This window comes from Lissotriton vulgaris, chromosome 1_1 (assembly GCF_964263255.1).
Source record: "Lissotriton vulgaris chromosome 1_1, aLisVul1.2, whole genome shotgun sequence".
NCBI lineage: Eukaryota > Metazoa > Chordata > Amphibia > Caudata > Salamandridae > Lissotriton > Lissotriton vulgaris.
In genome coordinates, this window is record NC_141685.1 from 307,675,228 (window position 1) to 307,700,038 (window position 24,811).

Genomic DNA, 24,811 nt, shown 5'->3' on the forward strand with positions numbered 1-24,811 from the left:
GCCTGGGCTTTGGAAAGAATAATGCGAGCCAACTGGAAACTAGTAACATCTGACCCAATTGTGGGAGGACTAGTGGGAAATAGACCTCAGATAACATATTGACGGGCACGATCCCTGAAAGATAGATTGGTCCACAGCTATCCTGGAGAAGATACAAGCACAAAATGGCCCCCGATTCCCAATGGCTTCACTACATGTGGTAGTTGCAAGTGTGATCGCAATGGCAAGTCATGTAAAAATTACAAAACAGGATCAGGTCAAACACGTACTATCAATCACCCTATCAATTGCAACACCGACTACACTGTCTACGTACTGGAATGCCCGTGTGGGCTCCAGTACGTGGGAAGTACTAAACATCCTTTAAAAACTAGGATTCTGCAGCACCTCCGTGCCATCTCTAACAAAGATCGTAATTACCCCATGGCTCGCCATTATGAAGAAACACATGGTAGTAATAACGGCAGCCTGAGATTCTATGGAATAGATAGGATACCTAGAACCATTAGAGGTGGGGACCGCGAAACACAGTTGAGGATGAGAGAGCCTAGAAAAATCATTGACATGGAGAGTAAGGCCCCGAAAGGACTGAATTATGGGGAAGAATTGGCATCCCACATAGGCTCCTAGAACTAACCAGGGCAGAGCAGAAGTACACCTGCGGTTTGATGAATGGTTTGTGTGTTACACTTTTTCACGTTTTATTGAACAAATTCTCCTATGTTTATATATGCAAAAGATAATTAGTGGGGAAGGCACAGCCTTAATGAGTAGTAGACTGTATCCTGATGTTCCCAGTGTCTGAACTGCAATTTTTTAGATATAGGAGCATGACACCATACTCAAGATAATGGATTGTAATTTGAGTTGGTTGTTACGTATAATTTTATTTCATTATTTATTTGTCACAGTATAAACACATTCATTTGGATTGACATATCTCACCTTACACTCATCCTGAATAAGAGAGCACTCACACCTTGACCTTTACCACCTATTACCCTCCTGCAAGTCTTGCATGATGGTCAATTCACGAGGGGAGCTCTCCTCCACTGATATAGTCCAGTATGGCCCTATCCCGCATCCAAATCAGGGAGCTCCCTCTAAATAATTTCGGGACTACAGTCTCGTTCCGCAGTATCTACCCAAACTACAATTCCCAAGATACCGCCCATCATTCCTAGGTCGGTTGGTGATTGGCTATTGCCGGCACCACGTCACTATGGTATTTACATTTACATTGACGGGCTATTTTGATTGATGCGGGGCATATATCGCATGAGTATTCCTACCGGGAATCTCTTCTCTGGGGCGGTACATTGTCATTTATATATGACGATCATTGACAATTATTGCCAGCGAGGTTACCAAACACAGCCTACTTTTTATACCACACGCACTCACCAAATTGAGAAGCACTGTATATATTGAATGTCAAAATACGGACATAGTGCTATAGAATTTTTGAAGCTAAACGAGTTCTTCATCAATTGTATATGTTACTGAGTATTTTCTCTATGTCTATTGTGTATTGAAACAATTGTGGGACTATAAGTTTGGCAAAACACAAAATGGTGGTTACTTGATAAAGGCTTACGCCGAAACGCGTCGTCTTTGGTTAACAAGTGCACAATAAAGGGTTTGTGCAAGAATTCCTGGTGTGCCGTCTCTGTTTCCTTCTATTTGGTGGGATCCAGTACCTGCAAACATTGAGGTAGCGGCTGCTACTACCGACGGCATCAACGTTGGCTGGTCGAGGGTCGTTCAGCAGCAGAGTGAACGTGATATATGTATATATATATATATATATATATATATATATATATATATATATATATATATATATATATATATATATTGCGCTCATCAACTCCAAACAAATCCAAAGAATGAAAAGACAGCACTCGGGAGGTACCTTAATCCACAAAGTAGTTTATTTAACTACAAGCTAACCCACAGACGCGTTTCGGCGATTTGCCTTCGTCAGTGTGTGTATTCACACAAACAAACCGGTGCATTTATCAGCATTCACAGTGTACAAGGGTTACACCTCTTAGTCGACATCGACAGAGGACAAGAAACCTCCCAACTATTACGAGCTCCATCTTCTAACGGTACAAATACACCATTTACATTACTGCTTGCTCACATTATACAATAAGCATTATTGAACCTACAAATAGGTAGAGTAGCTTTAGTGGGAGGTATGTGGAATTAATGTGCTACATTTACACTATTTGATATAGCCGTGGATCGGCAATAGTCCTCTAGATAAGCAGAGGTGCATGTCGTTCTTACACAAAATTATGTACATCAGTGAATAAGTATAAAGTCTATTACATCATGTGTAGACTGAGAAGTTCAAAGGTAAAAGGAAAGAAAAGAAAAAGAAAAGAAAAGAAAACAAGAAAAAAAGAAAAAAGGAAAGAAAAAAGACCTGAAAAAGTGCCGTATGTGCATCATCTTAGATTAATTTTCATACATCATTTGTTGTTAGGAATCAAAGAGCCCTTTGAACCTACGGTTGATTCTGAAAAATATATCTATATATACATATGAACCACAAATATCTCTATGTGTGCACAAAGTTTTGTATAACAGTGGAAAATCAGTTTCAAAATTCATCTTTGCAAACCATCATTATTAACCCACAAAAATATGTTGTTCATACATTAATCCACAGAAATTCCACAAATACAGGGTACAGTGAGATACTCAAGCAGCCACTACATCATTTGCCTAAATGGAAAACCATTATATATATATATAGATATAGTAGGTAGTTATAGTTAGGATTATTTTCAATGCAAAATCTCAACATTCTATTGTGAATAACTTTGGAGCCGGTTAAGGAATCTGCCTGAAAATTTCCTCAAATTTGCCTCGCGGGGCTCCGGTCCTTCCCTGAAAGTTGGGGGGGATTCGTCAAGCGGGGGCTGAGATAAAAGGGGGGTCCCAAACGTGTTTTCTCCATGTTAATTTCTATAGGGGGGTCAACCTCACTTTTAGCCCAAACGGCTGAATGGATTTCCACCAAACTTGGCAAAATTGTAGGGAATGGTAGCCCGATGTGCCTTTGCTATATCTCAAGATATGTGCTCCAGTGGTTGTTGAGTAATTTAAGTTAAAAAAAATATATATATCTATGGCAGCGCCCCGGTACGCACACCGGGGAGCGCTCCGGGCGCACTACGCGACTTGCGCACGGAAAGCTGATTGGCTCTCGGGTGTCTGTAAACGTTCGAAACAGTCCGGAGCGGCCGCCATCTTGTGTCTCGGTAGGATGAAGACACAAGAGGTGGCAAAATCAAAGGGGGAAATGACCATAAGGGGGCAGAGTAGACCCCCCTGACCCCCTAGGTTTGATGTGGGGGCCAGCGGGGGGAGCGCCCGGTACGCTCACCGGGGAGCGTACCATGGGGAAAAAAGAATGACAGAGTTTTCAAAAAATGTAGCCTTTTTTTATAATTTGGAGGTAGTTCTAAAAAGAACTGTTTTTTTTCTTCTTTTTTTGTTTTATATTTTTTTAAATGTTTTTTGAACATGTTGTACTTTTTTTGGCTTTTATGAACTATTTTGTATTTTTATTTGTTATTTTTATGGGAAGAAACAAAAAACAGGGAATTGAAAATGGCTCAACAGGAGCAAAAAAAAAATCAGGAATAAATGAGGGTTTTTTGGGGCAATTGTGGTTGTCACCAGCAAGGAGGATGAGCTTGATGCTCTGCTCACCATAAGAGATGGTCTTACCACAAAAAATACATGTGATCCTGAATTCACCAAACTGTGGTTGTATGCAAGGGATCGTCTCCCTTGTCTCTGGTCCCGATGGAGTGGGTTGTTTTCGTTTGGAGGTGCTGGGTGTAGATTGGGGAGGGTTGCTGGCCAGTTCTCTCACCTCTGCGGCAGCATAGTTGTTCGGATGCTTGCGCTGCATGTGCCTAATCATGGTATTATTGCCAAAAGAATATTTTTTATTAGGGTTCCCCCTTGAAAGTTCCATGTCACAGATAAGGCAAGTCACCTTTGGCGCATTCACTTTCTTCTTTCCCTCAGGGATGGAAAAAAACTCCCATACAATATGCTGCTTTGGTTTGTATGGGGTATTGTCTTCTGCCTGCCACCTCCTCCCCTCCTCCTCTTCCTCCTCCTCTTCTTCTTGACCACCAATGTGATGTTGTGGTGGTCCTCTTGGTGGTGGTGGTGCAGATGCTCCAGCTGCTGCTGCTACTGTAGCCATCGTAAAGTACAAAATATTACTCAAAGATTATAGATATTAGTCACAGATCTCCAAACAGGTCTTCCTCAGTCAAAGGACAAAGTCAGAATAAGGAAAAAGGTGGGGTCTTTCATCATTTGGAAAAAATATGTCCTGAACCAATGAAAAGTGTTATTTTCAGGTCACAAGACCAGGGGTTTCATCATTATGAAACCAAAACTGTTATGAACCAATGAAAAGTGTTATTTTCAAGTCACATGACCCGACGCGCTTACGCTACGCACCCCGGGGCGCGTCCCGGGGCGTGCCCAGGGGCGCGTCACGTAAGGCGCCGGATGATACGCGATCATATGCGCTCGAGTGCTTCCGGGTGCGTTTACGCCGTGCGTATCATGCGGACGCGGCTACGCGGTACGTCACAATGATGTTTTCGGCTGCGGCAATGGCGCTAACGGAACGCTCCCCGGTGCGCGCACCGGCACGCTTCAGAAGATTGCGCTTTCCACGGCGCTCACCGGGGCGCGCACTGGGAAAAATATTACATTTCATAGCAATATACATTTGCTATTAAAAAAACTTTGAAATTCACTGAAAAAACATAGGTTTGGGGCCTTATATATAGTTAGGAATTAGCATTTAAAAAACCTATGAAATTCACTGAAAAAACAATAGGTTTCAGACCAGTTATAGTTAGGAATTAGCATTTAAAAAACCTATTAAATTCACTGAAAAAAACAGAGGTTTCAGACCAGTTATAGTTAGGAATTAGCATTTAAAAAACCTATTAAATTCACTGAAAAAAACAGAGGTTTCACACCAGTTATAGTTAGCTGGAAATTTTACTGACATAAAACCATTGAAATTCCTACGTTATAGTTAGTTGGACTCACTATAACTTGCGCGCCTGCAATGCACTGCTGATGACGTCACATATTACATCACTCATGACATGGTCAGTGACATCACTCATGACATCACTGATGACACCATCCAGTGAATTTGTGTCTTTCTGAAAAAAAATATGTTTTATGTATGTATATGTAAATATCGATGGAATAATAAATGTTTAAATAAGTGTCTAAAAGGATGTTTTTTTAAAATAAATTGATTGGTTAACTGGCTTATTAAGCGTATCTTAGTGAATACATATATTAGCGAGTAATGTTTAAATATTTATATATATGTATCAGTGTTTGACTTTGTGTATAAGTGGCTGCATGGGTTGGTGAGTAGCTACATGTGTGTGTATATGGGTTATTAGATGTTTTTTTAGTATCAGTATGAGTGTCTGTCTATTACTTAGCACAGAGATGCATCAATGACTGACTCACTGTTTGTATGTGATTTGAAGACAGCATATGTGCAGGACTGTATGGGTGGATGAGTGTGTATATGTGTGTTTTAGTGAGTGAATGACTGTCTCACTAGTGTCTTTATCAGTAACGACATATGTTTTAATCTAGTATATGTGAGTATTGATGTATATAAGTGAGTATATGTGAGAGTGAGAGATTGTTAGAGTTCCTGTTTAAATAAGTATGTCTTTCTATAAGTGATTGTTTTAGAGAGTAAGTATGTGTAAGTTTTCTTAGAAGTAAGGTGGTAGTGGGTGTATAGCTGTATATGCAAATAAATGGATGTTCAATAGTTTATTTGCATGTGTGAGTATGTGTGTGAGTAACTTTTGGATGACTGTCGGTGTGTAACAGGATGTATAGGTGTATCACTACATATAATGAGTGAGTATATGTATGAGTGACTATATAGAACTGTTGGTGAATGAGTGGATGTGTATATAGATGGTGGAATTACTGAATTGGTTGTTGTAACTGGTATGCGTATCTCCATTTTTTTGAAAATTTTAGTTTCTATTTTTGAAAATGTGTTTCATGGGTTACATTACACTGAGAGGAGGTCTGTCACTCTGTTACAAGGATGGTGTCATCAGTGATGTCATGAGTGATGTCACTGGCCATGTCATGAGTGATGTAATATGTGACATCATCAGCAGTGCATTGCAGGCGCGCAAGTTATAGTGAGTCCAACTAACTATAACGTAGGAATTTCAATGGTTTTATGTCAGTAAAATTTCCAGCTAACTATAACTGGTGTGAAACCTCTGGTTTTTTCAGTGAATATATATATATATATATATATATATATATATATATATATATATATATATATATATATATATATATATATATATATATATATATATATATACATACAATAAACTATCAATGGACCCAATATTGAGAACATAATGTTGAAAAGAAAATATTGACAGTTAGGTAAGTCAAAATTTTCAATACCTAACTCCACACAGTTATATATCTATAAATACATATCTCTCTCTCTCTCTCGCTCTCTCTCACTCTCTCTCTCTCTCTCTCTCTCTCTCTCTCACTAGAGACAGAGAGAAAGAGAGAGAGATATGCACCTTGGTGATATACATATAAATATATATATATTTTCAAGATATGTAAATGTGGAGTATATATATATATACATATATATATATATATAGAGAGAGAGATATGTATAGATATATAAATGTGAGGAGTTACGTATTGAAAATTTTGACTTACCTAATTGTCAATATTTTCTTTTCATCATTATGTTCTCAATATTGTGTTCACCGATAGTTTATTGTCGGTATTCAGGATGCACACAAGAAGTCATGGATTATTCTCAATAAGGATAAATCTGAGCTTGGAAAGAGTAAAATTGAGTAATTAAGTATTTGAGTCATGTAGTGTCAGACTCATAGAAGTGATTGTAAATGCTCATTGTACCATCAGCAAAGAACAGGTCAGGTTCTTTTTAAGCTAACACGAGTTTGACTAAAAATCATTCAGAATTGTGCCTGTTAGCAGCAATAGAAGGGGTGGGGGAATAGGTTAAATAAAAAAAACACTTACCTCCCTGCCAGCCCGCTGGCCGTCCGCCGCCTCTCCTTTGTCCCCTTCCTGGCTTTTTTGGGGAGGGAGACAGGAAGCACGAGTGCTCCCAAGCTCCCTTCAGCCACAATCACAATGCTGCAATGTAGTGATGAGATTGGTATGAGCGCGGTGACAAGGCGTTCAGCCTGGGGCTGGAGGGGTGGGCATGTTCTCCCTGCAGGCTGTAATGCAGCCTCCATGGATAACACAGTATGTGCGCATGACTGTTTTGGGGGGCCGGAGTGGGCTAGCACTCATGCTTACACAAGGAGTGCAAATCACTCCTCCAGTTGATCTGAGAGAAGCCACGCCCAACAAAGACGCCGCAACGGGGAAAACTAAAATGATTATAACCTGGGGTTATTATCATTTTATTTTTCCTGTTTTTTACACTGCAAAAAGCAGTGGGGCAACGCTCTGAAGCCATTGCATTTAAAAAAGAGGTTCATTCAATTGGGATAAAAGTTGTGACATGGAATGTATAGATTTAAAGTTATAAATTCTTCCTGTAAAAATTTTGAAATTATATGAAACAAATGCTCTGTGTTACATTAAGATAGAAGACAGCAAATGCCTTTAAGGGGCAGTACTTTTTGCCTGTGTTCTGGTAGCACAACTGCATTTTGAGAAATTGACTAAATAAAGGCCACTTGTGAACATACATCAAAGAATGTGCATTATAGTCTTATTGGATCTCTTTAAAAGGGAGATGGGTCACCCTCAACTATTACTTTCATTTCTTTACTTTAAGTTCTGCACTTGGTTCAATGAGCTAAATAAGATGTCCGCTACTTCAGACAGGCAGAGAATAATGTGAGCAAATCATGGCGGGCAGAATACGCTGCACTCACTGTCAGTCGCTGCAAGTACTTGAATAGGTACAGGAGGTAAAGCACGCGAGACCCCAATCACAGAATTATGTGATCTAAGCTTGGGCTTTTTGAAGTTACCTTGGTGATAGATAGTGCCATTATAATAAAAATAGCTCCATAAGTCCAGTGCCTGTCCCATTAACTTTTGGTGATAATGTCAGCCTGTGCAGCTGCAAGCTCGCCTATCACTTAGCAGTTAATCAGCCTGTGAAAAGGCACAGTAAAATGTTAAATTATACTGCATGCATGCTCTGTAGCAATAGGACTCTGCAATGCTCAAGCTCAGAGCCATCGGCGTTGTCAATGAGAATGTCTTTTAGCTGTATTTGGTCCCTTAAGTGATGTTTCAGTGACAGTGTTGAGTGTTAAATAAGAACAAATGTTAAAAACAAATATGCATGAGGAAAAACATCAAATACTGAACTGGAAAAAGCAAGTAACAGGGAGACACAAATCTTAGGAGTAAGGGATTGGTCAAGTAAACTATTTGCTTGAATTACACTGAAAGAGACAGATTTGTCTTTTTTGAGGTGCGAAATGACATATAAGCTAATGAAACAAATATAGAAATATGAGAAACACAGAGGCAAACAGTACATGACTCAGAGTGACTTAAAGGAACGTAGGACAAAAAGAGGATAGGTCTCGCCTACGTGAGATATTGGCAGTTTCACAGCAGCCAATATGCACTTCCTACATATAAGGATCTGAAACCCCAAAGAGCTGCAGTTCAACTAGTCGTTACTAGATGTCCCTGACGAGTCAAATGCAAAGCATTGAAATTATTTTTACATAAAGCTGCAGTTCCACTAGTCGTTACTAGATGTCCCTCACGAGTCAAATGCAAAACCATTGAAACCTGTTCATCAAGCATTTGCATTTGGCTTGTGAGGGATATCTAGTAACCATCAGTTGAATGGCAGCTCTTTGTAGAATTATTTTGATATTGGATACTGTATAATATTCACTGCCCACTGCTAATCTCATCCCATAATGCTTTGCAGGGCCTTTGGTTGGGAATGTTTTTTTGCCAATAACTGTGCTTGGGGTGGTCCTAAGAGGATTGGACCATCACTGAATCGTTCAAAAAGATGTGCTTTTTGTTTTCAAGGCATCTGCTTGGTACTCCCCCTAGGCTAGGGAGGATCCCAAAATCATTACCTCTCTCACTGCTTGCGAAACTTTCATTTTCACTTTTGTGAAATGACTGTATGCATTTCAGCATGTAAAGACAGAGATACTTGGTATTTTACCAAAAGTATATGAAGTGTCTGTTTTATTAATTGGAAGTCCATTGGAGTGAAGTTGTGGAATTCACAGAGTTTTTGTCAAACTTCGTGGAATTCCGCGTATTAGTACCCTGCCAAATATGCCCATTCTTAATTTGTTTTCTACGCGAGACTGACAGAACTAGCGAGCACTTGCACCCTTCCGGACGAAGACGATGAAGTCTGGGCCCAGTTTATTCAAGGTTGCGCATCCTCCAAGCTGTGCTAACGTGTCCTGCAGGTGCACCACATGTCGATGAGAAGCATTCTAACACTGAGTCGCTCCAAAGAATTGTCGAAAACGAGGGCGGCGCATATGGACCCCACGCCAGCCATAACAGTCAGAGAAGAACAGGTGTGTGCTATTTGCACTGATACTCAAGAAGTGCCACAGAAAGCACTTTTGTGAGAGTACTATATGCTCTTTAGCATATAAAGGTAGAGATACTTATTATATCATAGCTGGTCCTGTGCAGAATGCCATTTGCAATTATTTCACAATGCAGACAAGTACACAGTGCCGTCAGCTATGCTACGCAGTACTACGTGTAGTTCAAAATATACTACGTGTTGCTACGTGTAGTGCTGCTACGCAAACTATGCTCAGGGTTAATCAAGACGGAGTAGGTAAACGTGGTGGAGAAGGTGAACGTGGTGAGATCCAAGCCATGCTAAAGCCCAGGAAAACGGCCGCTAGACAAAAAGAAAGAATGTGACTACTCTGGAGGCACGCCCCACCGCATGCAGGACTGCCCAGCAAGAGGGAAGCAGTGCACAGCCTGTGGGTGGATGACCCATTTTGCGGCAATATGCAGGTCATCAAAGCCCCGGAAAGAAGCAGCAAAGACAGTAGCTGAAGCGCAAGATAGTGAAGACATGGACGACGACACGGAAGACTACCCTGTCCATTATGTATTTGCGGTAGACTAACCACGAAGAAAGAGACAACGCCTTCCAAGGTGCAGACTCAAGATCCATTACCAAGACATAAGGGACACCATAGACACAGGGACCTCGATCGAACTGATGGCTGCCAATGTATACAACCAATTGAGCAAAGATTTGGGTATTTGCTTACCGACAGAAGACTCCCATCCCACTCCTTGGATATTTCAGAACGGAACTTAGACACTAGGACCTCAGGTTTCCCACCACCATGTATGTAACCAAGGAGGGAAGTGGAATGCTGGTAAGCGGACAGACAGCAGAAGAGCTGAAACTCCAAGTGCGGGAGACCTGAAGCTTTACTAGCTGACTCACGGCTGAACACGGCCTGAATACAATTAATGATATTTGCTCGCCGCTAAAGTTTGCTGACGGCACCTTGAACTACCGATTAGTGACCCGGAAACAACTATTACGTATTTTTCTTTTTTTTTGCAATTTTATTTGGAGCGGAAATGGCCCAAAGGCATCAGAGCGCTTTACAACGATCAGAATACAAGTGTTATAGTGGTCACAATACTAGTAATTAACCTCATATGTAAACAACGGAGGGTGTATGCAGGAGTTATCATAAGAAATAGTTACAGCAAATGTGCATGGGAGATACACAGTAAAAGCATAGATTTTGTGGGGGGGGTCATAAAACAAGTGCAGGTTAGATCGTAGTGGAGGTAGTTCATAAGTCAGATAGAGGATGAATTTAACCAAGATGTCTGTCAAAAATGAGGAGCTTGAGGTCCCTTTTGAAGGTTATAGGCAGGTGGCTAGACGGAGGGAGGGAGCCAGAGAGTTCCAGACTCAAGTGGCACTTCCAGAGAAAGACTGGTTCTTGTATCATTCTCAACTGAAGATGGGGGTTTCCAGTAAAAGGGATTGGGCATTTCTGGAGCTCCTATTTGCTCCAGAGATTTGCAGTTTTTCGTTCAGATAGGCGGATGAGGAGGAGTGCAGGACTCTGTGGGTAATGCAAGCAATTTTGAATTGGGCCCGTCTTCTATGGGAAGCCAATGGAGGGTTAGCAGGGCAGGGGACATGTGGTCAAATCTCTTGAGACCTAGGGCAAAGCATGCTGCAGCATGTAGCGTTGCTCTCAGTTGGCCTATATGGATCATAGGAATGCCTAAGATGAAGGCAATTCCATAGTTTAGTCTAGAGAGAACGCGAGATTGCACCACTATTTTGAGGTCTTGTTCCAGGATCAATTGGCTGATGCTCCAAAGCTGCCTTATTTCACTGTTGGACACAGCTGCGATGTGGCAGTGAAGATTGAGATGATTCTCAAGGGTGATGCCAAGTGATCTGGCACAGGGAGAGAATGTGGCGCTGTGGTCAGAGATACTGATTTGGGAGCTGGGGATGCGGGTTTGAGTCTCGGCGTCGGCTGAACTTACTGTGAATCTTGCCAAAGCTCCTATTGCCCATGGACAGCGCCTGGAAACTCTCACGGTTGATAAGCAGCACTATATAAATCTACAAATTAATTTAATTTATGTCAAGGTTAATCTGGCACTCTGGACAATGGCAGGGCAGCTATCCAGGGCTGGAAGTTTGGCCATCCATTCTTGAACTGGTATTTTTGCATCAGAGGTGAGCTCAAAAGAAATTCTGGTTTAGTTGGTTTGAGTTTTAAATGTTGGTTGGACATCCACTTTTGAATCCTTAGTAGCGTTTTTGAAAGCAGGGCTACGTCTTCCGGGGATGATATTTTCAAGTATATATCTGGGTGTTGCCAGCATAAAGGTGGAAGAGAATCCCGGAGTTTCTGAGAATCACAAAAGAGGCTTGAGGTAGAGGTTAAAAAAGGTTAGGGAGAGGATCGAGGCTTGAGAGACCCTTTGGAGAACGCTGACTGGTCTCGAGAGCGAGTTGCCCAATTTCACAATTTGGGAGGATTTGGCTAGGTGTGAGGAGAACCTTTTGAGGACTGTGCCTCCACATCCAACGCGAAGTTCAAGAGTATGAAGGAGGTCCAGATGGTTGCAAGTGTTGAATGCAGAGGATAAATTCAGGAGGACCCGGAGGCAGGAGTTGCCGGAGTCGAGGATTCTGAGGGAGTCATTGACTATTTGGAGAACTGCAGTTTCTGTACTGTCACCCTGGTGGGAACCTGATTGGAAAGAGTCTAGGAGATTGGTTGTTCGAATGTGTGAGGCTAGTTGAGACGCTACACAACTTTCAATGACTGAGCCTAAGAATGAGTGTGTGAAGACTGGGTGGTAGTTGTTCAGTTTCTCTCGATTAAGAGTTTGTTCTTTTAAGAGATGGATGATTTGACCCATTTTTCGAAGTTCTGGGAAGTGACTCTGTTTGAGAGAGGAGTTCACCATGATGTTCCATTTGAGGAGAAGGTGTGTGGCAAGGGATTTGCTGATATAAACTGGAATGGCATCCTGATGGTGGTTTGAGGGTTTTACTTTGGAGATTGTTCATTGTAGGTCCTGTTCAGAAATTGGAGGGAAGGATGGCCATGATTGCAGTGCCTTGCATGGTAGTTTCAAGTGAGTCATTGATGGGCAGCAAGATATGGATGCCTCTAATTTTTTATTAAACAAATCCACAAATGTGTTGCAACGGGCCACGGATGACTTTGAAGCCGGAGTGGTGGAGGGGTTAGTAGTCTGTACAATGACCTCAAACACGCACGTCTGTCTATTTTTTGCAGAATTCCCATTGGCTCTGATGTGGGAGGATTCGGCTCTAAGGTTTTGGTCTTTGTATTGTTTTCTCGCCTTGCAAAGCTTAGTGAAATTGAGGTGAGATGGCGCTTGTCTCCATTCTTTCTCATATTTTCTGAAAAGATTTCTTTCTTCATAAAGCTCTCTAGATAACCATAGCCTTGAGGTTTTGGTCTGGATAATATGAAATTCAGGTGTGCACATTTGTTGATAAGGGATTGTATGCATTATAACGTCTGGATGAGGTGCAATAATCAAAATTAGGGTGGGAAAAGCCATGATGGCCATGGCATCTGTATCAAGGTTGGATGTGTCCCTGAACCATATTTTCTCTTTTTTCGGTTGTCCATATGTTTTCTTATGCGAGCCGGTTAGGGAAAATTAAGTCTGCATGTGATCAGACCAGTCGATTTAGTTGGGGTCATATGTCTTTAGGTTGGGCGAGTTGGAGGTTATCAGCTACAGAATGGCGCCTTTGCGATGTGTGGGTTTTTGACAGTGATGTCGAAGATCATTGGCATTGATGAAGGAGTTAAAAGTATCCACGTAACTGTTGCCCATTACTCCCCAGTGAATGGCACCAAGGAAGAAATTGTTGTCTGAGCTGATGAGTTGCGGAATGACGAATACCATGCAGTCCTCAATGAAGCTGTTGATTTGACTGGTTGGATGGTAAATCACATTCAATCTGAAGTTGAAGGTAGTGATGTGGACAGTTGCACCAACATGCCTTTGAAGGACTGAAAATGAGATGCTGGGAGGGTTCCGCATCTCAGGGAGTTTTGGAAAATGAATGTGAGACTATCACCATGTCTATCTTCTCATTCGCGATGAAAATTGAGTAATTGAGAGGAAGAAGAAGGTCTAGAGTGTTTTTCAATGAGACATTGATCCATGTTTCCGTGAGGATCACGATGTCAAGATTATGAGACTGGATCAGGTCAGATATCTCTCTGCAGTGATTGAATGCAGACTGACAATTGTGTAGCATGCAATTAGGAAGAAGCTTTTGTCTTTCTGACTTGGCTGTTCTGAGAGGGTAGTTATGATTCGTATCATGTTAAGAGGGGATAAGCACGTACTGGGCTGGTGTGTGTGAGTTTGAATGAGGTCAGAGATGTTGGCGGAAATCAGGCGACCCCCTGCGGGAGGATAGGAAGAGGGAGCAGCGTAATTCGAGGGAAGTAGCTTGTTGAGCAGAGGACAGTTATGTTCTGCCGTTATGGGAGGATTGGGGTGGGCTGTCAGGGACGGACTCTGGGGGTTAAGGTGAAGGTATGAGGGGGTTATTGCTGATATCTGGTGTTGGGAGATGTTATGGATGGTGGTAAAGATGGTGGGGGGAAGGGGCAGATACATGGGCAGATGGAGGGGATGAAAAAAGGGTGGTGGGGGAACCAGGGCGGTAGATATTATTGGTTTGTGGGTGGTTGGAGCAGAATGGTGTGGGGATGGTCTGCAGGGGGGATGTTCAAGGTCTAATATTGGCCGTGAGCTATGGATCTATTGGACTGACAGAGAGTCCAGGGGGAGAGGCGCAGTCTTGGTGGAACAGTGGGTAAGGAGAATGGGGAGGGATGTGATGGATAGATGGAGAGGGGGAGTGTAGTGGGCGGTATAAATTAAGTTGATAGTGGCCGGGATTGTGTCATTGGCTTGGACATGATCTTCCCATTGTTATAAAAGGATATAGAGAGGTTGCACACAAGTCCAAAGGAAGAAAAGCATTTGAGTTTTTGCGTCCAAAGAGAGAGATGAGGAAGGGAGAGTATTGTGTAGGGACCTGATCCATCGTTCAGTATTGTGTGTGAAGAGGAGCAGATCAGTTTTGAGGGAGCCTTTGTGAGGGCAATGTATTGGTCTGCGATGAGTGTTTCCGGGAAGTCCCTCAAGGTCCTATATTTCAGGTTTTGCATCGTGTGTGTGGAAAGATATGGGGAGTATTTGATCTTGAAAGCATTGGTGCCAGATCTGGAAAGGGGAGATGGAGGGGAGCTGGAGGTCATGGGTGTTGTCATCATTTTGAAAGCTGATACCAGTTGGGAGGTTATAGGTATGACCTAGGCAACCAACTGCTATGGTAAATATAATTGTCACTAGGTCGTCCACAGCAATGGGAAATGATGTTCGAAGGAGACCTCATTTAATAGTCTTAGGATGAGAGGAAGATGGAACTGGGATTTGGATCCCAGAGTCATCGATATGATGAGCTGGTGGGATTGAACTGCTCTCAGAGGTAGGTTAGATTAGATTAATTGGAGTTCTGGTGCCAGAACTGTGGTGACATTGCAGGAGCCTGCACGAAGACTAGCAGGCTTCACTAAGACGGAGTAGATGCAGAGTTGCAAGGGGCAAGCCAAGGAACAACCCTCAAAGATGGCTGCCCCCTTGTGTGTGTACATGCGGTTGAAAGACCTCATTCTACCCCCATTGGTTTAGGTGTTGGCCACTTTGTTGGACAGGGTGTAATGCTGAGGTCTGCCCAGCATTTACAAGAGGGCTTTCCAAGAGCGTTGATGTATGCGTATAGAGACTGCTCTGGTCTGCAGCCATGTAAGCAGAAACATCAAGTGCAAGCCTGTTATTCCTTTCAGACAGGTAATGAGTTCACACCTGTCCTTGGATAGAGAGGTATAACTCTGATCATGTTACAGCATGCTTTCAGCAAGACAACAGTATTATAGAATATGGAAACACTTGGATATTTTTAAATTTTTTGTAGTTTAAAATGCGACAAAACATGAACTGAGAAAACAAAATGTCTGTCCAGATGGACGCCATTGTCAGGCCAAGTTGTGTTCTGGTGTCCACTCCTTATTTATGTTCATAACTCACTCACCAGACTCTTTTCAAACTTGGGATAAAGCATGTCAGGGTTGCATGGCAGAGAGGTTAATGTCATGCTCACCCACCATGCTGTTGATGGAACCTGTGACCTAAGGGTGATACTGGACAGTCTAGTTTAGGTTGTGAGCCTAAAGTCACATTGAATTTTACAACCACACTGACACCAGATTTAAAACTAGTAATGCCCCATGACACTGAGCAGAGCATTTAGTTGGCTCATGGAGTATTGTATTTAGTTTTTACGCTTCAAAGGGGCCTTTGCATTTTTTACCAGCACAAAGCAAAAGATGGTTAGGCAACGGAAAATTATTTAGGTGCTTACTGCTGTTTGTAATCCACCTAGGTGGTAGTTACAAGCAATGCTTAATTAATTTTTCCTGGAGTTTGCAGGTGGAAGATATTAGAATTTGTTTTGTAAGCAAGCCAAAACGTATTTATTATCATCAGCTTTTTACCCAGAACAAGAGAGATATAGGAAGGAAAGGGATAAAGAAGAAAGAAGCGAAAAGTAACAAAGGAGTGACCTACTGAAACAAGCATTGGTAAAGTCCTTTGTCTGATGTTGGGAACAAGCCGTTTGGCTTTGTCAATTCTTGTTTTGTTCTATCGTGTTTTTTTTTGCAAAATGAAAATTTAGGGAAGCTGTCAGACTTTTATCAAACTAAAGTAAAAAAATAGCTAAAACCTGAATATATTTTTGGGTTTTAAAACGGAGACACATAGTAGTCCCTGGCACTTAAGGGAACTCTTCATGTATGGTTGTTATCCTTGTGAACGGAGGAATGGCATTACTCGCAGTGATGTTAGGCAATGGCTGAAATGGGCTGAGCCAACCTCCCATGTTTTATGCTGTAGTGAGTGGAATTAAAATATGAGTTACACAAAAACAGATCAATTGATGAAGCTGGCTGGGCGATAGCGCCTACTAATAAGCATATTATACATATTATACATTTAGTAAAATCAAAAGGTGCTTTCTAAAAACCATTCCTAAAAATAGGGATGAAAACAGGAAGTGTAGGGTGGTGGAAGATAGCGGCATGAGACGTAATGAAGATCAGGCAGGCTTGATAGTCGACACCTCTGCCATTCGGCAGTGCAGATAGGAGGCTCTTACGAAAAATGTAGTGAACCTGTATTTATTTAATAATTAATTAGCACTGATTACAAGAATGTCTTGGGATGGTGTGTTCAATTCAACATCAATCTAAGCATGTGAGAGTAGGAGCATGGTGGAGTTGAGTAGGGAGCATGTGTATAGCCTGCCCAACAGTCAGGTGATCTCTGAGAAGTCGCTGCTGGCATCTATTGAGAGTGGTAGGGCAGGCACATCAGTGGTAGGTAAATATTTTTAAAAAACACTTACCTTCAGCACAGCCTTCTCCTTGCTGTACTACTCCTCCTGCTGCTGCATGTCCGGTGTTAACCAATCCTTGCGCTGCTCTCATGCGGTTAATCAGCATGAGAGAAACTCCAGGATTGGAGGAAGCAGCCAGTCTCTCGGCGCTACTGAGGGCACTGGAGGACTGTACTTGCTTTAACCCAGCTGTCGTAAGAGCTTTCACAGTGTGCATGTCTGGCTGGTCGGCCAAAAGGACAGTCAGACTTTGAAAAGTGCCCATGCAGCCCACCCTCCTCCCTGCTGCTGACTCAGCAAGCCCCGCCCTGTCCAGACCCTCAGTTCGGAAGGGGGGGTTTAATTTTATGACCATTTGATTTGTCAACATTTGGGGGCATTTTAGGTGGCCCGGTGACGCTCCTTGCTCTCATGGGGGAGCCGCCACAGTCTCTGTGCTCAGTTCTGTGGCGCGGTCGGTTCATGGATGCAAACAAGTGAGCCTAGAACCACTTCTTGAACTTGAGATGGGATTCTAAGCCCAGTGGCCATCGAAGAGCATTTTATGTCTAACCTTGGATGAGTGGGAAATTGGCTCCAAAACATTTGTGATTTACATGGCCCACAACTAGCAGTTTTTAGGAAGATGGATAGGGAGGGGCTTTCAAACCTGCAAGTCTGTAAATGCCAGGAGAAGTGTGGCTCACTGGCTAGAGGAGGCAGACCTGGAAGCAGAGGTCAGCCTGGGACCAGGGTTCAATTCCCGGCTCGGTGGGGTCTTGAGTCCTAAAAATGTCCATGGACTCGACAATTCTCGCTCCGGTGCCTACTCGATTCACAGGTTCACACTCTGCGACTCCGGGCAATTGCTTGCTTAATCTCCACAACGGCCCCTCGCGGCGGGATGCCTGGCTTTCACCTTGCGGGTACCCTGCCGGGGTTATCTCACAGGGGAATACCAGGACGGGTTCCCTAAGCAAGCGCTTAGAAACTGCTCGGTGATTTGAGCTATATAAATTCCTGTACATTTACATGTGTGTCCTACATATTATGCTCCATAACAATAGGTTGACCCTTCTTCGGTGGAAATGGGTGAATCAGTCTGATTAAAATGAAAACAAAATATCCCCTCATAGATACCTTTTAATCGATCCATGCGCTCGGCTAATCTGAGGCACCTGATACAATTCTGCAGTTTTCAATGATTTTTATTGGTTATATGTTAAAGAATCTAAAATGGGTGGCTCTGAGACCAGTAACTGAAGCCCATGGATGTCAGGAACTACTCACAGACCTGCTAGCTTAAAAAGCAAAACATGGCGTGAGGAGGAAGTGGGGTCTTAGAGGTAGATGGCTTCATGTTTAGAACTGACTGGGAGGCACTTCTACACTCCTCCCCACTCCACAAATCTCCCCTCCTCTCACAAAAAAAGCTTACTTATGCTGTTTGTGGTGAATTAACACCCCTTTATGGGCATCTGCTGCTTAAAGCCTCTAAAGGCAAACTGATAATACACTATGTACAGTGCTTTCTCCTTCTCTTTGTGTCTCGCCAGGTGATATTGATTCTTCAACAGGTGACTGTGTGACGGGAGCTGACATCGTGTGACACACAGTGGCACTGTGTGAGTTGATACATTTGTACACACCTCAATGACCGACATCACGAGCCTAGACCACTATATAAGGCCACTGTAACTGAACTGCATTCATAGTTCTCATGGGCAGGTAAGCAGCTCAGAGCAGCACAGAGCTCTGCAGGCCTCTCTTGAAGGAGCTAGCCTCACCCCAGGGACTTCAAAGAAAAAGTGTGCGCACGAGCTATTATTCACATTCCATGAGTGCCCTGTCAGTGGACATTAACGAGGTGAAATGATGGAGAATAGAATCCCACAGAGACCCCTCCTATCAATTAGACATTGCTCCTGCCTCCAGGAAATTCCTTCATGAATAACAGAAAAGTGAATTGACTTTTAGAAACCCTGCTTACTTTTTCCGTCTTGTCCTTTCCTCCCTCACAGACACCGTACCTCCCACTGGACAAATGTAGGAGCTATGATGGATGATTCTATGCTGACCTCATTTGCGAGTCGTTAGGGGTTTCTTCATATGGTTTAACTTCTCCAGGTTTTTGCCGAGGATGGAGTTTTAGTTTGTGTTCGTGATGCAATTAGCGCCTACATCACATTAAGTGTGCAAAAGTGTTTGTGCCACCTGGTGTCACCTTGGTTTAGGTGTCCGCTGTCGACGTTATTGATTAAGTCACAAGAGAGCTGTTGACCAGGGATTCAATTAAGAGATCACACCGAGAAGGGTCAAACACATTTACTTTTGTCAGATTTCATACACATCTTGAGCAATGCCTGCCTGGTTCGGGAAGTTACGTTTCTGGGTGAGTAGTATAGTCTTGCTAATAGACACCTTAGCCGCACATAAACCATCCATTTTGCCTATATCAGTGCCATGATAAACATAGCTTGATGCTGTCCATGTTTCCTGTATAGGAATCACATCAAACCTATTTGGAGACATACGTGTGCTGGCTGTAGTCCTTGTGGTTCATAAGCTTATTATTTTTCATTTCTGAACACCAACCTTTAGCATTAAGCAAAGGTTTGACCAAATGTTGTGTTCACAGTTTTTCCACAAAGCATTTATTTAACCAATCAGCAGTGGATCTGACAGTACAGTAGCCAAGTGCATTGGGATGTGGCCTAAAGCACACAAGTGCAGTTTGTGGATACAAGTAGTGAAACAATAAATATATCAGGGAATATAGAGCATTCAAAGGTCTTCTCTTATGTTCCGGCATTACTGTCAAAAGGGATCGAATACCTGGACATGGGAAGACTTCCTATGACCTGATTGTTGATTCAAATGTTATTTTACTTAGTGCTAAGCAGGAGTATCTGCCTGTCTACTATTTCCCTAAAAAGCTTGGGCCCGATTCACAGAATGAACTTAAGACTCAATCCTAAACTTACTACTATTTTGGCATTCACAGAATGCACTTACTACTTTTGGTATTCACAGAATGAACTTACTACTTTTGGTATTCACAGAAGTTAGGATTTTGTCTTAAGTTTGTCTTAAGACAAACTTAAGACAAACGTAAAACAGAATTAAGACAGACTTAAGTTAGGATTGTGTTTTACGTCTGTCTTAAGTCTGTCTTAAGTTTGTCTTCAGTTTGTCTTCAGTTTGTCTTAAGTCTGTCTTCAGTATGTCTTAAGTCTGTCTTCAGTTTGTACTAAGACAAACTTAAGACAAAATCCTAACTTCTGTGAATTCCAAAAGTAGTAAGTTCATTCTGTGAATGCCAAAAGTAGTAAGTGCATTCTGTGAATACCAAAATAGTAGTACGTTTAGGATAGAGTCTTAAGTTCATTCTGTGAATCGGGACCCTTGTTATTTGATACATTCGTTTCTCGTCATCAGTCCATTGATGGAGCTCAGTTTTCCTAAAATAAGTTCTCTTAACCAGAGCCTTGATGTAATAGGACTCTGAGCAGACCCCAGAGCAGCTGCCTTCAATGGCGCCCTTCATTACAGAGTACCACTAACCTGTTGTAAGTACAGGCTGGATGACACTTTGTATAGAAGGGCATCATTGAAATGGCTGCTTGGTGGTCTTGAATGCCATCAAACCAAGGCACCGGGGAAGAGGCATGGTGAAGCGCCGTAATGATGTAGGAATGCAGCAGAAGCAGGCAAAGCACACACATTTATCCCAGGGGTCTGGCCAGTCAAGGGCTCTGGCCAGAGTTTTGGTTGTGCTGCTAATGCTGCCATTCACTGCAGGTGCTGATGCTGATACTTTCAGTTATCCATCCATGCACTCACTCACCCATTCATCCTTCCATGACCTCCTAAATAAGCAGGGCATGGCGGGCTGCAAGTTGTGGTTACCTCAGTAAACTGTAACCAGTGAATTTCAGTGTGATGTTATGACTGACAATTTCACCTAACTATAACATAGCACATAACTCATGATATGTTTGGTGACTGGATTTATAACATCCCTAATGAAATCTGAAATGACATCATTGATAACAACACTGTGCATGGCAGGGGTCCGAGTTATAGTTACTCTGGGGCACGAGTTTGAGTTATTTTTTTTAACTATATCTGTTGTATTTCAGTGGTTTTGGTAGTTTAAAACTTTATTTTTTAACTGGCATTTTAACCCAATTATAACATCCCTTTTTCAGTGAACGTATGTTTTTTATTTGAATATGAATGCAATTAATTCACTGTACTGATATGATCAATGGTTTTCAGAGTATGTAATGCATGGTAGACCTTAGGTAGAAACTTTACACATGTACTATCTTGGTATTCAATTTAATTAACCCTGATTAAATATGCATGATGAAGCTCTCATTGACTCCTGACATTTAATAAAATTACTAATTATTGATATTAATGAAATATAACGTTGGTTCACATTTGGTAAATGTCGTTTCTATTAGTATGTTATACAAGTCACTTTAGAACCTCAGCACTTTAGAACCTAGTGGGTATGTGTAAAATTCTGGTATCAAAATAAGATTGCAGCTGACACAGGATTGAGTTGTAAAGGAGCTCAGGTTTATTGGAGAGAAGGGAGACACATCCAGATCCCATCCAAGCTCAGAGTAGTAACCACCTCTGCTTGAAAACATACATTCTAGCAACTGTGGTAACCACATGGAATTAATGACATCATACAGTACAAACCTGAAAGTGAAGGATGCTACACATCTTCCCCCCATAATAATAAAAAAAAAATGCAAACTAGAAGACAAGACGAAGAAAACATCATGTATAAAACAATGGATGAAAACCATTACATACATTAAGATACATAGTCTTTCAAATGAAAAGGTTTCTTGATGGTTCTGGATGAGCGTCGAGACCCTCTAGGATTCTCATAATCAGTGTCAAATCCCGAATCATCAACATCCAACTCAAGCTTAGAATCAGGAGGTTGATGATTTCCAGATAAAACACAAATTCTATTCAAGTTCCATATTCTGTGGTCCAGGGTTCTCACAGAATTTATGAAAACTTTTATCACCTTTATTGGTTCAGAAAATTTGATTTTTTTACCAGGAAGCTTAACAACTACCATGTCACCAACCTTTACAGACGTTGCTTTAACAGCATGTTTGGAATCAAAATAAAGCTTTCTGTTGGAAGAATTCAGGATCTCTTTTCCACGCCAATTAAGTTCATCATTTAAATTGCCATCTTTAGAACAATTAGCAATTTCTTCACCCAAATCCCTCACCCAGGTTGGTTCTAACAAGGTACAAGGTGATCTTCCTCTAAAGAGGACAAAAGGTGATTTACCAGTGGAGGAGTGAGGAGTGAATCTGTAGTTCTCTACCTTTTTAAGAACTTGTTCTTTCCAATTAAGGCCTGCCCCTTTAGCCCAAGAGATGGTTTCCTTGAGTACCTTGTTAAATCTTTCCACCATCCCATTGGTTTCTGGGTGATAAAGGGCACATTTTTTATGATTTATACCACACCTATGTAAGAAAGACTCCATTTCCCTGGAAACCAATTGGACCCCATTATCAGTGAGGATGGATTGTGGAAAACCTTCCCTTGCAAATAGGGCCTCTAGGAATCTTATAACACAGCTAGTCTCAATATTCAATGTGAAGTGTATCTCAGGCCATCTGGAAAATAAATCCATTAATACAAAAATGAAAATCTGTTGTCCATCAGTGTAAATGGGACCAAGGATATCAAATGAGACCTCTTTCCACGGACCACTCGGGAGATCCCTAATGACCATAGGTTGCACTCTTACAACCTTAGACTTGTCACTCAAATTACAAATCACACAATCTCTAATGACACGCTCAATGTGCAAATCCATGCCAGGCCACCAGTAGGATGAGCGAACTCTTTCCTTAGTTTTTGTCATACCAGAGTGTGACTCATGAGCCAAATCAATGATGTTCTTACGTAGCTCAGAAGGAGGAACCAATCTAGTCCCACAAACCAAAAGGTCATTACAGACAGCCAATTCATCTTTCACTCCCCAGAATTTTGCACACTCACCAGACCCCTGTTTCTTAGAATGCCAACCCTTCTCCAAAAGAGTCATCACACCAGAGAGAACAGGATCGGAGGACAATTTAGAACGCCACTCAGATTCATCAATAACTTCAACGGATACAGGGCAAACCTGATACTGATCTTCTTCACTGTCATCTTCTAAAGGTTCATCCTGTGATACATCAACCAACCTTGACAAGGTGTCAGCCGCACAATTTTGAACACCTGGAATATATTTTATTGTGAAATCATATTCTTGAAATGCAATAACCCATCTGGTTATTCTGCTGGACACTAAATCAATACCCTTTTGGTAGAAAATCTCACACAAAGGCTTGTGATCAGTTTTGACTATGAACTTACTTCCCAACAAAAATTTCTTGAATTTCTTGACAGACCAAAACACAGCCAGAGCTTCCCGTTCAATAACGGAATAACGGGTTTCAGGGTCCTTGAGACCACGTGAAGCAAACATAATGGTGTCTAAGACCCCGTTATTCTCTTGTTGGAGGACAGCACCAAGTCCCTTGAGACTGGCATCAGTGGTGAGAATGGAAATCTTTTGAGGATCAAAACTTCTAAGATTATGAGCTTTCTCAAGCCCCTTTTTTAACGCCTGAAATTCCGACTCACAAGTATCATTCCAAATAAACTCAGAACCCTTTTTTAACAGGCCCCTTAAACCTACACATTGTCCAGCAAAACCTTTCACAAACTTGTTGTAATACTCTATCATTCCAAAGAATTTCATGAGTTCTTCTCTGGAAGAGGGAGGTGGCATCTTAATTATTGTATCTACCAAGTTTGCCTTAGGTGCAATTCCATCTTTTGAAATTGTGTGACCTAAATAATGAATTGATGAAACACCAAAATGACACTTGTCAATCTTGATAGCGAGATTGGCCCTTTCAAGTCTACTAAGCACATCAAAAAGGATACATTCATGCTCTTCATCATTCTTTCCAAAAACAAGAATGTCATCTTGGTACACACACTTTTTCGCAACCTTTAAGCACCTTCTCCATGATGCGCTGAAAAACAGACGCCGCTGAGACAAGACCAAAGGGCATCCTGATGAACCTAAATGTCCCAAAGGGTGTGATAAAAGATGTAAGATTTCTTGAAGATTCTTCTAGCTCAATCTGGTGGTAAGCATAGGGTTGGAATCAGGTCTTAACGGGATCTCAAGTTTGAAATCTTTGAGACACCCTAGTTCATCCCTAAACACTTTAGGAAATTGCATTTTGATACGAGACAACAGATCAACATTAGAATCTACTTGGACAGAACTAACAAGTTCTTTGAGTATTATGGGATTAGGAGAACTGGGATCAAGCATTATGTGTAGATCACCCTGATGAAACCAACTAATGATACTGTCTCCTTTTTGTGAAACATAGATCTTGCCAACAGTATAACGATTTTTGTATTCTATGCGTCCTGTAAAGCATCCCAACAGAGAAATGAGTTTACCTCCATATGCTAAGGGGCGAATGTCAGCTCTAGACAACTGAACCTTGTTGGATAATTTACCCAAATAAAAATTCCTAGAAATAATTGTTATTTTTGCCCCAGAGTCAAAAAGAACATCTGTTGACTCACCCTCAATTTCAATAGTATCAATAGGACAGTTTCTAAGATCAGCTGTGGAAG